A 16,441-nucleotide genomic window follows, 5' to 3' on the forward strand; every position below is an offset into this window, starting at 1 on the left:
ATCAAACCTGAGCCCCTTTCAATGGAACCATGGAGTCTTAACTACGGTTAAGTCCTTATGGTTAAGGCCTTAATGTCCTTATGGTTAAGTCCAATGGACCACCAGGGAAGTCCCACAAATTTCTTTTCTGGAAGGCCCTTCCCACCCTTCCTTTTGTCACTAAAATTAGGTGTCATCTTCTCCAGGAAGCCCTTGGAGTGGCTCTGTGCTTACACAAAGCTGTGGAGACCTATCTCTAGCCCAGCACCCAATACCATATATGGAAATATCTCCCTAGTCTAGCTCATTGATGACAGGGCTGTTTGTCATCAATATGCTCTGGGACCTATAAATTTGTTGAAAGGCCTCTCCCAGCTACTCAGTGTGTATCACCTGGATGTAATAGAGATGATCCTCTAACAATTTTAGAGCTGAGGTGACTGTGCTTTTAGTACTTTCCATTCTACTGACTTAAAGAGACAGGGAACAGATTCTAAGATTTGGGACCAATACTGAATATTGTATTCCATAAACTCTAGAACTTGGAAATCATAAACCCACTCCACACACAGGCTGGGTAGCCAGCCTCCAAAGGAGGAGAGTACTGTCTTAAACCATTCCATTCCTCAACACCTCTAATGGTTAAATTCAGGAATCAGACTGCCTGGGTGCAGATCCTTGTTTTGTCTTGTCCCACAGTTCTCTCACTGGTTATTGGGAACAAGAATCATGCCTCTAAGATTGTTGAGATAAAAAGAATTAACACACGCCAAACACTTGCAGCTGACACTGACACAGTGTTAAATGGCTGCTACAGAAATGAATAAAAATACCCCCCTTCTATCATATCTTTGAAGCCCACAATAGGCTCAGCCAGTGCTTAGAATCAGCGCTCACCTGCTTACCCTCACACACCTGAAGGCTGAGAGCAGAGGGATGGTCTTTGTTCTATGGATCAAAGAAACTGAGCTGCAAAGAGACTTAATCCTTGCCCAACAAGTCAACAGAGAAAGTCAGAGATAGAGAAGGTCGTTCAGAAAGTCCTTGTTTCGTAAAGGGTTTTCATACAAAGTCTTCAGAGGCCCTGAAATACAAGTTTAAGCTACTGAAAAAAATAATGCCCTTGAATTGGCATTTGGAATACATATTAACTAGGGCCACACTGAGCACAGTGGCAGCAGGAAGCAACAAAGGGAGGGTTTTGAACAGTTGGCAACGTTGAGGGGGAAAGTACATGTATAATGAAAGGCGAACACATTTCCTAGAATTTCAAAGTCACCTGCAATTTTAAATAATTAATTCTTTTCAGGGAAATGCTTCACATGTCTTCAACATTATATGTGTGTATTAGACATTTAAGTTATAAACTTTAGTATATGAAATATTTAAGCTGAGGACACAAGACACTTGGAATTTTAAAATCATAAAAACCTTGAAACCTTTGGAATTGTGGCATCAGCTAAAATGGAAAGAATGATTTAGAGTCCTTTTCTTTTAATGAAAAATGGTTTCGAATTTGACACATAAATCTGTTTCTCAAATCTAATACTTCTCACTCCATTTATTAAAAAGAGGAGAGAAAAAGAGAAGAAAGGTGAGAGATCTTTGTTAATCTATGTAAGAAAGCTTTCTGGGTTTTCAAATTGCTTTTGACCAGATGTCTAACCATGTTACTGGTGCCCATGTTCTTTATAGGGCTTCCCTTGTAGCTCCCTGGATAAAGACTCTGCCTGCTATGCAGGAGACCTGGTTTCGATCCCTTGGTCGGGAAGATCCCCTGGAGAAGGAAATGCAACCCACTCCAGTATTCTTGCCTGGAGAATCCCATGGACAGAGGAGCCTGGCAGGCTACAGTCCATGGGGTCACAAGAGTCAGACATGGCTTAGCCATTACACTACCACTACTATGTTCTTATAAACTCCTTTGGTACTCTCCTGAAATCTTCCAACTTCTGACGTTTTCCCTTTCTCTCTACCTGTGGCTCCAGAAGGAAATTCTACGAATATGCCGCATGTTTGTCCTAATTGTATGCGTTGGTTCACATCACTCCTTTTGCCTTAAAAACCTTCCCCAACTTTTCTCCATCTCTCCTCCTACTAGAATCCTGTCCATTTCCAGACCCTCTCCTCTTTGAATTTTTCTTAATCCTTGGTGTAGAGCTTTCTCTTTGGGTCTCCAAAGCCCTCTGCCTGAACCTTTCCGTTGGTATGCAATGGTCTGCCTTAAGTTAACAATCACCATTAAAATGGGAGTACAGTGTGGGAGCTGAGCCTTTTGACTCAGCTTGGTCCGAGACTTCTTAGCTGTGTGACCTTGGGCAAAGTATACTTAACCCTTCTGTGCCTCACTACTCCATAGGATTTAAGAGGCTGATTATATAAACTCCTCAAAATATTACCTGACAAAGGTTAGCTGTTACTATTTAGTCATTGCATAGCTTTAATTCGCTAGACTTCAGGCCTCTTGGACTGGTAAAGCTCCCACCACAGCAGCGCATTCACAGTAGGACCTAACTGCTAATTTGAATTAGAATAAAACCGGGGTTATAGTTCCAACCTGGGACTCAAATTACTTAATTTGACTCTCTGTGAAGTTCTCCCTAAATGGGGTTAATTTGATCATTTCTAAAGGCCCATTCAGTGCTAAAATTATATCAGATAATCATGTGAGTTAAGATACACTGAAACGGTTCACTCAGTTCAACAGATTTAGATCTTCACTCCTTTCACATGGCTTTTACATTTCTACTGGCCAATATTTCTAGTCCATTTTGAGACAATAAATCTAAGGAAAATATCTATGATTTACTCTACATGCAAGTATTATATATTTTGTTTTGATGAAAAATGATAAAGCTAAGTACCTTAATTACCCCCAAAAAATGAAACATTCTGATTAAGATGTCTGTTATGAAAGCATTCTAATCATTAAAAGTCATACTACTATATTTCAGGATGTAATAGTTGGGATAAAGTACTCTTTGACAAAGATTCTTGATAAGAAACATTCTTTAGGAATGTTTTGTTTTTACTAAACTATACTTTCTAACACTTTCTTTTCCATTTCTAAGCTGAATAACTGTTTCTGGTTCATATTGCTCACTTTTTTAAAAAGACAGTTTTATTTGTAGTTCATAACAACCAACCATAACTAATCTCAAATCTCAGAGAGAAAATAATTCCAAGCAGAAGTAGCTAGCATTTCACCTCAGTAATTAGCAGGGTATCCTAAAATATATTTACATATAAAGTTCTTATCACACAGATGTCTGGGGTGGGGTGGGGCAGGGATAAATTAGGAGTTTCGATGAACATATATACATTACTAACAGATAACCAACAGGGATCCCATTGTACAGCACAGGGAACTATATTCAGTATCTTGTAATAATCTATAATGGAAGACTGTAAAAAAAAAGTATATAAATATATGTATATCTCTGAATCTCTCTGTTGTATACCTGAAACTAACACATAAATCAACAATATTTCACTAACATTTTTTTAAAAAATAAAAAAAGACAGGTATCCTTAGAGAGTCTTCCAATGGAAGTTTTACTAAGTGCAATTGAGTTGGCAGGAAAATAAATACAAGTTCAACTACTGAACCCGGTCTCTAAAGCCCGTCTGTGTCATGGCCAAGATTAGAATTCGGAAGTTGGCAGGGAGTCATGTGATCCCAACACCTCTCTTTCTTTCCATCTAAGTGTCTAGTAATAAAGCCAGGGAAAAGATATATGGAAACACTTTGTCAGCCCAAGATCTCGAAATAGACTGCTTCTAAAAAAAAGTTTTCCAGGTGGCATCACGGAGACTGCGGTATTCCAGAGAGAGTCTCATCTGGGGGAACCTCGTGCATGTCCTTTACACCGTAGTCTTCTTTCTTCTGTGTTTTGTGCTGAGACCCAGACCTCTTTGTAGTCCCTCTCAAAGGAATGAATTTTCATTTTCACTGCAGAAATATATATTTCAAATACTTTAAATGCCCTTGAGCAAAAATAAATACTTAGCCAAAAAAAAAAACCTTCTTTGAGGCACAGAGAAAAATCTTCCCAAGGATCTCTTTCGAAATGACTTTTCAACCTTGCCTGGGGCACATTTCTTCACTCTAGAAGAATGCATTAACTCCTGGTTCATGGGCGGCTCAGGGAGCCAGCAGTTCCTTGAGGCGGAGTTTTCAAGGAAGGGCTTGAAATAATAAACAGTGTCTTCCTTTGCATCTCCTCTAAAAAATAATTAGTTTCTTATTTTAACATTTTAAGGTGGTTCAAAGATCTGATGCGAAGAGCCAACTCATTGGAAAAGACCCTGATTCTAGGAAAGATTGAAGGGCAGGATGAGAAGGGGGCCAGAGGATGAGATGGTTAGACATCATCACCGACTTAATGGAGAGGAATTTGAGCAAACCCCGGGAGATGGTGATGGACAGGGAAGCCTGGTATGCTGCAGTCCATGGGTCGCAACGATCAGACATGACTGAGCGCCTGAACAACAAAGATGTGTAAAAGCCAGAAAGGATATCTGTGTACATTCAGGGACCTTATTTTCCAAATAACTCCAGTACAAGAGGTTCAGCATACTTGTGTTTGTACTGGGACAGCTTCTATCCTCTATTTACATTTGTCAGGCAAATGAGAGTTAGGGCTCCAAAAGAAGAAAACAAAGGTGTGTGGACTATCCAGTAACAGCTACTTAGCACCAATCACTGTATGTGAACACACAGCTAAACAGGTAGCGTTGACACATACAACACTGAAGCTATAGGAAAAGCTATGTTGTAAAAAGGCCCCCACCCCCCAAATGAACACATGACAATATTAAAGCTGACGGTGCAAAGCAGTTTGGGTTTGCCACTTTTGTAACTGGCATCAACAATTTGGAAAGCTCTACTGGTGGCTCAGATGGTAAAGAATCTGTCTGCAGTGCAGGAAACCCACGTTCAATCCTTGGGTTGGAAAGACAACCTGGGAGAGGGTATGGCGACCCATTTCAGTATTCTTGCCTGGAGGATTCCATGGACAAAGGAGCCTGGCAGGTCACAGTCCACAGAGTGTCAAAGAGTCAGACACTAACACATATCAAGTTTTTAAGGGCTTCCCAAGGGGCTCAGTGATAAAGAATTCACCTACCAATGCAGTAGACATAAAAGAGGCATGCCTTCAATCCCTGGGTTGGAAAGATCCCCTGGAGAAGGAAGTAGCAACCCACTCCAGTATTCTTGCCTGAAAAAACCCATGGACAGAGAAGCCTGGCAAGCTACAGGGCCTCAAAGAGTCAAACACGACTGAGCACACACACAAATCAAGTTTTTACAAGTGGCAATCAGAGTGTACAGTGTAAGAGCTCCAGCTCTGAGTTTTACCTATGACATCAGGTTCCACCCTTTCTCTCTCCACCTGCCCTGCCCATCCTTCCCTAAGGCAGCTGTCCAGTGGGGAATTAATGGACCTTGGGGACAGAACTGGGCTGAAGTTTTGGAGCATTCATTTGCCATGTGAACCTGAGCTAATTATGTGGAGCCCAGGTTCCCATTAGTAACCTTGGGATCCCAAATATCTGGATCACTGGACTGCTGTGAGAAATGAATGGGATCCTGCATGTGCTTTATAGTAAGAGTTGGATAAATCTTCATTTTCTCAGTTCTTTCCTCTTAATTTAATGGAACTTGAGGATGGCTCTTGAGCCATGTCTTGAGTCTGGCTATGTGTCTCACTGATGTATGGAGAGAGTGAGCATCAATATACATAATTAACAATTTCTTATGGATTTATCATGACATCTGTGTTAATCTCCATTAGAATTTGCTTACTGAAGACAGTAAGTTCCTTGTGTTTTTTAAAAACACTGAGTATAATGCTGCAAAACCTACACAAAATAAAGAAATATTAACACAGGACAAATGATTGTTTTTCTCCTAAAATATACTATAACCTTTTGAGATTTTTTTATGAGGGGACACGTGTAACACTTCAAATCGCCGTTTTATGACAAGCCCTTTACCACACTGTTGCAGTAAAAAAAATTTTGTTTTGAATATTCCTTTTAAGCTTTTGTGTCACCATTTTTCTGTTTTTGCCTCTTCACTTCTCCATTAACCCAGTCATAGTCCTGTTCGTATTTACTATTGATTTGGTTTTCTTATAGAAGTTACCTTCCTTTTTCTTTATGTACAAAATACATACTCTTTATAAAGAAAAATTATATGTATGTGTGTGTGTGTGTGTGTGTGTATATATATATATATATATATATATAGTTGTTTAGTCACTAAGGTGTGTCCTACTCTTTTATGACCCCCATGTAGCATGCCAGGCTCCTTGGTCCATGGGATTTCCCAGGCAAGAATATTGAGTGGGCTGACATTTCCTTCTCCAGGGAATCTTCCCAACCCAAGGATCAAACCCATGTCTCCTGTACTGGCAGACAGTTTCTTTACCACCGAGTCACCAGGAAAGTCCATGTGTAAATACATAGCTATGCCATTTGTGCTGCTGCTGCTGCTGCTGCTAAGTCGCTCCAGTCGTGTCCGACTCTGTGCGATCCCATAGACGGCTGCCCACCAGGCTCCCCCATCCCTGGGATTCTCCAGGCAAGAACACTGGAGTGGGTTGCCATTTCCTTCTCCAATGCATGAAAGTGAAAAGTGAAAGGAAAGTTGCTCAGCTGTGTCCGATTCTTAGCGACCCCATGGACTGCAGCCCACCAGGCTCCTCCGTCCATGGGATTTTCCAGGCAAGAATACTGGAGTGGGGTGCCACTGCCTTCTCCTATGCCATCTATAATTACTGTTAAACATTACCATTGCTCTCCACCTTTACTCAGAGGCAGACAAGAAGCTGTTGCCATCCTCATGTCACCAATGATGGGGAGGGTGATACTGATGCTGAGGATGACGCTAACTATGTACATTCATTAGGCATCTGCCATTTGCCACGCACTGTTCTCGATGCTTCATCTGTATTAACGCAGCTTTATTTTTTTCTCCTAGCAGTTACACATGCCATACTATATATTTGTTTATTGTCTGCTTCTCCTTCCTAGAATATAAATACCTTGCGAGGAAGAAACATGGTCTGTTTTTATTTACATCCATATTGCCAGAGGATGAGATGGTTAGATAGCATCACTGACTCAACAGACATGAATTTGAGCAAACTCCAGGAGAAAGTGAAGGACAGGGGAGCCTGACATGCTCCAGTCCATGGGATTGCAGAGTTGGGCACAACTTAGTGACTGAACAACATGTCTTCAGTACATCTACAATTAGCTGGTTCGGTAGGAGGCATTAAAAAACTGTGGAATAAACAAACTAGCTTTCCTAATAGTGTGGGTGAGCCTCATCCAATCCAATGAGGGCCTGAACAGACTGAATAAGAGAGAATTTGCCCTCTGCCTGTCTTCGAGGTGAGACATGATCTGCTCCTGCTTTGGATCTGAACTTGGGCTGGAACTTACACCATCAGCTCTCCTGGTTCTCAGGCCTTTGGACTCGAACTGGAACTATATCCTGTCTCTCCAGCTTGCTGCCTGCTGATTTTGGGACTTCTTGCCTCCACACTGCATGAATCAATTCCTCTCTCATATAAATATATATCATCTCCTATTGGTTCTGTTTCTTCTAGACTAATACAGATGTTCAGATCAGTTAACTGAGCTGAGATTCAAGTACAAGTTCACTGCCAGTCCAGTCCATTTTGTTTCCTTAAAGCAGAGCACTGTCCTTGCTTCTTAACCCCACTTGAGTTCTCTTTCACATGTTAAGCCCAAAAGTAAGTTAGCTGGTGAATTAGAAAGGGAATCTGAGGATACTGATTCACTCATTTTTTAGCTGAATGAGTCCCATCTGTTAGACCTTTTTTTTTAAATTTTAATTTTTTAGTTTATTCGTTGTTTCTGTTTTTTCTTTTTCTTTCTGTTTGATCACAAGTTAACATTTCTAAGAAGTACAGGTTGTTATTGAGGCACATGTTCAATTTTTCACTTATGTTTTTATTAAAGCAACATTAATGCCTGTGCTGTGCTAAGACCTTCAATCATGTCTGACTCTTTCTGACCTTATGGACTATAGCCTTATGGACTGTAACCAGGAAAGTCCACATGTAAATGGACAGGCTCTTACGTCCATGGGGATTCTCCAGGTGAGAATACTGGAGCGGGTTGCCATGGCCTTCTCTGGGATGATCGCACGGTCTGCGATCATCTCCTGCATTGGCAGGCAGGTTCTTTACAACTAGTGTCATTGACTTTAAAAAATATAAAGGTGATAAATGACTTAAGTGCTTTGTGTTGTTCTATTCAGTTCAGTTCAGTTCAGTTGCTCAGTCGTGTCCGACTCTTTGTGACCCCGTGAATTGCAGCACGCCAGGCCTCCCTGTCCAACACCAACTCCCGGAGTTCACTGAGACTCACGTCCATTGAGTCAGTGATGCCATCCAGCCATGTCCTTCTCCTCCTGCCTCTAATCCCTCCCAGCATCAGAGTCTTTCCCAATGAGTCAACTCTTCGCGTGAGGTGGCCAAAGTACTGGAGTTTCAGCTTTAGCATCATTCCTTCCAAAGAAATCCCAGGGCTGATCTCCTTCAGAATGGACTGGTTGGATCTCCTTGCAGTCCAAGGGACTCTCAAGAGTCTTCTCCAACACCACAGTTCAAAAGCATCAATTCTTCGGCGCTCAGCCTTCTTCACAGTCCAACTCTTACATCCATACATGACCACAGGAAAAACCATAGCCTTGACCAGACGGACCTTTGTTGGCAAAGTAATGTCTCTGGTTTTCAATATGCTATCTGGTTGGTCATAACTTTCCTTCCAAGGAGTAAGTGTCTTTTAATTTCATGGCTGCAGTCACCATCTGCAGTGATTTTGGAGCCCAGAAAAATAAAGTCTGACAGTGTTTCCACTGTTTCCCCATCTATTTCCAATGAAGTGATGGGACCAGATGCCATGAACTTAGTTTTCTGAATGTTGAGCTTTAAGCCACATTTTTCACTCTCCTCTTTCACTTTCATCAAGAGGCTTTTGTGTTGTTAGGCAGCCATTAACATTTAGAGATGTTAGAGAATGGCTTCCCCAAATGATGGCCGACAGAGACAAAATGACACACCTGCAGAGGCTCTGGCACCAGAGCTGAACTTGAGCTCCCACTCTACTATTTATTGTGCAACCTTGGCAAGCCTCTCTGAGCCTTAGTTTCCTCATCTGTGAAAAGGAGATAATGACAGTAACTGCATCATAGACACTACGAGGATTACCTAAAAAAATGCAAGTAGTGTGCTTAGCACAACAACTAACCATATAATATAAGCATACAGTAAATGTTAGCTACTTTGAAAGGCATGACTAGTATCCTAAAAATATCTCCTCTTCTCTCTCAAATTGACAAAATCCCTAAATTTTAACTGGCTGCCAACAAGTCAGCCTATAATGCGGAGACTTCCCTGCAGCCTGGTGAAAGTGTCTTTCTAGAGTTTCCTCACTGACCAATGCAAAGAAATAGAGGGAAACAATAGAATGGGAAAGATTACAGATCTCTTCAAAAAAATTCGAGATTCCAAGGGATCTTTTCATGCAAAGATGGGCTCAATAAAAGGCAGAAATGGTAAGGACCTAACAGAAGCAGAAGATATTAAGAAGAGGTGGCAAGAATACACAGAAAAACTATACAAAAGAGAATTTCATGACCCAGATAAGCATGATGGTGTGATCACTCAACTAGAGCCAGACATCCTGGAATGCAACATCAAGTGGGCCTCAGAAAGCATCACTATGAACAAAGCTAGTGGAGGTGATGGAATTCCAGTTGAGCTATTTAACATCCTAAAAGATGATGCTGTGAAAGTGCTGTATTCAATATGCCAGCAAATCTGGAAAACTCAGCAGTGGCCACAGGACTGGAAAAGGTCGGTTTTGACTCCAATCCTAAAGAAAGGCAATGCCAAAGAATGCTCAAACTATCACACAACTGCACTCATCTCACACGCTAGCAAAGTAATGTTCAAAATTCTCCAAGGCAGGCTTCAACAGTACGTGAACCGTGAACTTCCAGATGTTCAAGCTGGATTTAGAAAAGGTAGAGGAACCAGAAATCAAATTGCCAACATCCGTTGGATCATCGAAAAAGCAAGAGTTTCAGAAAAACATCTACTTCTGCTTTATTGAGTATGTCAAACCCTTTAACTGTGTGATCACAACAAACTGCGGAAAATTCTTCAAGAGATGGGAACGCCAGACCACCTGATCTGCCTCTGGAGAAATCTGTATGCAGGTCAAGATGCAACGGTTAGAACTGGACATAGAACAACAGACTGGTTCCAAATAGGAGAAGGAGTATGTCAAGGCTGTATATTGTCACCCTGCTTATTTAACGTATGTGCAGAGTACATCATGAGAAACACTGGGCTGGATGAAGCACAAGCTGGAATCAAGACTGCCGGGAGAAATATCAATCACCTCAGACATGCAGATGACACCACCCTTATGGCAGAAAGTGAAGATAAAGAGCCTCTTGATGAAAGTGAAAGAGGAGAGTGAAAAAGTTGGCTTAAAGCTCAACATTCAGAAACTAAGATCATGGCATCTGGTCCCATCACTTCATGGGAAAGAGATGAGGAAACAGTGGAAACAGTGGCTGACTTTATTTTTTGGGGCTCCAAAACCACTGCAGATGGTGACTGCAGCCATGAAATTAAAAGATACTACATAGAAGGAAAGTTATGACCAACCTAGATAGCATATTGAAAAGCAGAGACATTACTTTGCCAACAAAGGTCCGTCTAGTCAAGGCTATGGTTTTTCCTGTGGTCATGTATGGATGTGAGAGTTGGACTATAAAGAAAGCTGAGCACCGAAGAATTGATGCTTTTGAACTGTGGTGTTGGAGAAGACTCTTGAGAGTCCCTTGGACTGCAAGGAGATCCAACCAGTCCAATCCGAAGGAGATCAGCCCTGGGATTTCTTTGGAAGGAATGATGCTAAAGCTGAAACTCCAGTAGTTTGGCCACCTGATGTGAAGAGCTGACTCATTTGAAAAGACCCTGATGCTGGGAAAGACTGAAAGCAGGAGCAGAAGGGGACGCCAGAGGATGAGATGGTTGGATGGCATCACTGACTCAATGGACATGAGTCTGAGTAAACTCTGGGAGTTGGTGATGGACAGGGAGGCCTGGTGTGCTGCAGTTCATGGGGTCGCAAAGAGTCAGACACAACTGAGCGACTGAACCGAAACTGAAACTGAAAGTTGTGGCCAATGAGATGTAGGTGAAAGTGTGATATGGAACCTTCATTAAGTCTTCGTAAGAGACAGAGGGCCTGCCCTTCTTTCCTTTCTCCTTCCTATTGGAGTCTTCTCTCTCCATTTCAGAAATGCAGATGTAACAGCTGCAGCTTTAGCAACTACCTTGAAATATAAGGACAAAGATACAGATAGGTTTCTCTGAACAGTGTATTAGGAGGAGCCTGATTCTTCTATGGCTATATGTAACCTACATACCAGTCCTGGGCTGCCAATCTCTGAAATTCTTCTATGTGACAGAGATAATAGATGTCTGTCTTATTTATATCATTATTCCCTGGCATGATAGAGTACCTGTTAAAGGTCCAACTACTTCTAACTACTGTGGCTGGCTCAAAACCATTTTGAGGTCCCATTTCTATAAACAAAGGCCAGGTTGAGGCAAAATTATAGAAAAGGGGTCATTTCTTCACGGCCTTTCCTCTCCTTCCAGATAGCACTTGGATGCCACCATCTTCTCTCTCCTGCTCAGAGGTCCAGGTCTTCATGCCAGATGGATATAATCTGTTCTCAAAGGATCTGATAAAACCCAAATCAATTAAAATGTAAAATGATCATATGGTGTTTTTTTCTATTTGTCTTGGGCATTCGTATCTTATTTAAGACAAAGGTTTCTGATAGAATTATTAATAGACCTATTTGAGAATTACTTTTGGGCAGGGAAGCCCACACATAAGGTTACTACCCACTGCTAAGGCTGACTGTGTTGTAATATAAAGCAGCCCACTAGTTTAAGGCAGCTGCTGGTGCTGCTGCTAAGTCGCTTCAGTCATGTCCGACTCTTTGCAACCCCATAGACGGCAGCCCACCAGGCTCCCCCATCCCTGGGATTCTCCAGGCAAGAACACTGGAGTGGGTTGCCATTTCCTTCTCCAATGCATGAAAGTGAAAAGTGAAAGGGAAGTTGCTCAGTCGTGTCCGACTCTTAGCGACCCCATGGACTGCAGCCTACCAGGCTCCTCTGTCCATGGGATTTTCCATGCAAGAGTACTGGAGTGGGGTGCCATCGCCTTATCCCTGTCCATCATCAACTCAGTCGTCCCCGACTCCTGGCGACCTCATGGACTGCAGCCTACCAGGCTCCTCCGTCCATGGGATTTTCCAGGCAAGAGTACTGGAGTGGGGTGCCATCACCTTTTCCGTCAAGGCAGCTAATGCACCTCAAAAAAGTAGTTCACCTTCAACTCCTAAGGAGTATCAAGGGTTAAGAGAAAGGGAGGAAACTAAAACAATATTGTAAAGTTTAAAAATAAAATAAAATTAAAAAAAAAGAGAAAGGGAGGAGGGAATTTGTTTGAAAAGGCAATTAATAGCATTCTCAGTTTCCTGAAGCTACATATTTTATACAAATTACTTAAACAATCATTATTACATCATCAGTTGTACAAGATTCTATGCGTGTGGCTTTGCTGGTGGCTCAGTGGTAAAAAATCCGCCTGCCAGTGCAGAAGACACAGGTTCGATCCCTGGTCCAGGAAGAACCCACATATCGAGGAGCAACTAAGCCTGTGCACCATAACTATTGAGCCTGTGCTTTAAAGCCCAGGAGCCACAACTACTGAAGCCTGAGCGCCCTGAAGTCCATGCTCTGCAACAAGGGAAGTCACTGCAACGGGAAGTCTTCACGCTGCAACTAGAGAGTAGCCTCTACTCTTCAGTTCAGTTCAGTTCAGTTGCTCAGTCATGTTCAACTCTTTGCAACCCCATGAACCACAGCACACCAGGCCTCCCTGCTGCTACTGCTGCTAAGTCGCTTTAGTCGTGTCTGACTCTATGCGACCCCATAAACGGCAGCCCACCAGGCTCCCCCGTCCCTGGGATTCTCCAGGCAAGAACACTGGAGTGGGTTGCCATTTCCTTCTCCAATGCATGAAAGTGAAAAGTGAAAGGGAAGTTGCTCGTCATGTCTGACTCTTAGCGACCCCATGGATTGCAGCCTACCAGGCTCCTCTGTCCATGGGATTTTCCATGCAAAAGTACTGGAGTGGGGTGCCATCGCCTTATCCCTGTCCATCATCAACTCCCAGAGTTTACTCAAACTCATGTCCATTGAGTCGGTGATGCCATCTAATCATCTCATCCTTTATCATCCCCTTCTCCTCCTGCCTTCAATCTTTCCCAACATCAGGGTCTTTTCAAATGAGTCAGCTCTTTGCATCAGGTGGCCAAAATACTGGAGTTTCAGCTTTAACATCAGTCTTAGGAACTAGAAAGAAGCCCACAGCAATGAAGACCCAGCACAGCCAATTATAAAATCAATCTATCAATAAAATTATAAAAAAATTCTATGCATGATGCAACTCAGAGGGTAATTTATTTGTGACCAGTCAGTGGTTGAATAAAGAACCTAAACCACATTGCCCTAACCTCTGGTCCTCTGTTCAAATACCCACCTTTTCTTCTTTTCTGAATGTAAACTGAATATGAATAATGGATAGATTTCATTTAAACAAGACAGAATTTATCTATCTGAACTTAAACAACAAGACAGACAAAACAATCATTTATTAGAGTAAAAAGTTTGTGTGTGTATAATAAGTTTTTCCCAAAGGAACATGACCTCTGACTGCGAATGTGCATGCTCTCTGGTTTGGTTAAAGTAAAATTTTCTTCCAAGAGCTCAGTGATCTACAGACTACCTAATGAAAACCTCACTGCCTGTCTCTTCTGTGCGTTGATTCCCCAACTGATTCAAATATCAAATGACTGACAGGGTTATTTATTTATTTATTTTTTTTTTAATTAAAAAAAAATTATACATGTGTTCCCCATCCTGAACCCTCCTCCCTCCTCCCTCCCCATACCATCCCTCTGGGTCGTCCCAGTGCACCAGCCCCAAGCATCCAGCATCGTGCATTGAACCTGGACTGGCATCTTGTTTCATACATGACATTTCACATGTTTCAATGCCATTCTCCCAAATCTTCCCACCCTCTCCCTCTCCCACAGAGTCCATAAGCCTGTTCTATACATCAGTGTCTCTTTTGCTGTCTCGTATACAGGGTTATCGTTACCATCTTTCTAAATTCCATATATATGCGTTAGTATACTGTATTGGTGTTTGTCCTTCTGGCTTACTTCACTCTGTATAATAGGCTCCAGTTTCATCCACCTCATTAGAACTGATTCAAATGTATTCTTTTTAATGGCTGAGTAATACTCCATTGTGTATATGTACCACTGCTTTCTTATCCATTCATCTGCTGATGGACATCTAGGTTGTTTCCATGTCCTGGCTATTATAAACAGTGCTGCGATGAACATTGGGGTACATGTGTCTCTTTCCCTTCTGGTTTCCTCAGTGTGTATGCCCAGCAGTGGGATTGCTGGATCATAAGGCAGTTCTATTTCCAGTTTTTTAAGGAATCTCCACACTGTTCTCCATAGTGGCTGTACTAGTTTGCATTCCCACCAACAGTGTAAGAGGGTTCCCTTTTCTCCACACCCTCTCCAGCATTTATTATTTGTAGACTTTTGGATCGCAGCCATTCTGACTGGTGTGAAATGGTATCTCATAGTGGTTTTGATTTGCATTTCTCTGATAATGAGTGATGTTGATCATCTTTTCATGTGTTTGTTAGCCATCTGTATGTCTTCTTTGGAGAAATGTCTATTTAGATCTTTGGCCCATTTTTTGATTGGGTCATTTATTTTTCTAGAGTTGAGCTGTAGGAGTTGCTTGTATATTTTTGAGATTAGTTGTTTGTCAGTTGCTTCATTTGCTATTATTTTCTCCCATTCTGAAGGCTGTCTTTTCACCTTGCTAATAGTTTCCTTTGATGTGCAGAAGCTTTTAAGTTTAATTAGGTCCCATTTGTTTATTTTTGCTTTTATTTCCAATATTCTGGGAGGTGGGTCATAGAGGATCCTGCTGTGATGTATGTCAGAGAGTGTTTTGCCTATGTTCTCCTCTAGGAGTTTTATAGTTTCTGGTCTTACGTTGAGATCTTTAATCCATTTTGAGTTTATTTTTGTATATGGTGTTAGAAAGTGTTCTAGTTTCATTCTTTTACAAGTGGTTGACCAGATTTCCCAGCACCACTTGTTAAAGAGATTGACAGGGTTATTTAAATGAAACTCTTGTGGCCTTTTCTAGAATCTGGCTCCTTTAGGCTTTCAGACTGATCCTGATGACAGGTCTGAGGAAATATCAACTTACTTAATTTAACTATAGTCTCCTAAATGTCTAATTGCACTTGATAGGCTGAATCCATGAGAAATTTCTCTAGACACATCCCCATTGAGGTAACATTTTCATGACACTCTACTGACTTTTCTAATATTCAAGAGTCAAGCTTATCTTTGCCACTTTTGCTTTGACTAGCACTGCTAGTTCCAGACCATAAACAACAGGCTCTTGTTTATGATGCCATGACAACCAGTAAATTTTTTAAAGTTTTAGAAACTGACTTATATTTTTAGGTAAAACAATGAGCAAGCAAAGGAAACCACAAGAAAAGTACCACAAAGCCCTCATCTGAAAACAGTTCAATGCAAGAAGACAGAATTTCTTCTTCGTAAGTCTCAGAGGTACAATGCTCATTTAACTTTTAAATTCTATGTCCAGGATTTCTAGAAATGCTTGATACCTTTGGTTATCCGAAATTAACAAATGGCTTTTATCATCAAAAACTCAAACTCATTCAGATCAGATCAGTTGCTCAGTCATATCCGACTCTTTGCGACCCCATGAATCGCAGCACGCCAGGCTTCCCTGTCCATCACCAACTCCCGGAATTCACTCAGACTCATGTTCATCGAGTCAGTGATGCCATCCAGCCATCTCATCCTCTGTCGTCCCCTTCTCTTCCTGCCCCCAATCCCTCCCAGCATCAGAGTCTTTTCCAATGAGTCAACTCTTCACATGAGGTGGCCAAAGTACTGGAGTTTCAGCTTTAGCATCATTCCTTCCAAAGAAATCCCATTTATACGAGTACAACTTTATAACATGGTTTTTGCATGTGAAGTTAAAAGTTTCTAAAGAAAGCAGCAGCAATTAGAAGCTGTAAATTTAATTCAAAGCACAGGTGTAGCAAATATGCTGCATAAAAACAAATTTATCACACACAGAGAAAAACTGGAATGTGAGTTTTATAAAAATATCACTTCTTTTAAACTTTAAAACTACAAGTTCTTTTAATTAGCAAGTATCAATGGAGCATTAAATGCAAT

General features: G+C 41.5%; 1 protein-coding gene across 3 annotated transcripts in view; it reads right to left on the reverse strand.

Moving 5' to 3' along the window:
- SRGAP1 (SLIT-ROBO Rho GTPase activating protein 1) overlaps positions 1 to 16,441 on the reverse strand; it is a 312,480-nt gene that overhangs the window by 109,283 nt on the left and 186,756 nt on the right. The gene's annotated exons all lie outside the window — the stretch shown is intronic.

This window comes from Bos indicus, chromosome 5 (genome assembly GCF_029378745.1).
Source record: "Bos indicus isolate NIAB-ARS_2022 breed Sahiwal x Tharparkar chromosome 5, NIAB-ARS_B.indTharparkar_mat_pri_1.0, whole genome shotgun sequence".
Taxonomy (NCBI): domain Eukaryota; kingdom Metazoa; phylum Chordata; class Mammalia; order Artiodactyla; family Bovidae; genus Bos; species Bos indicus.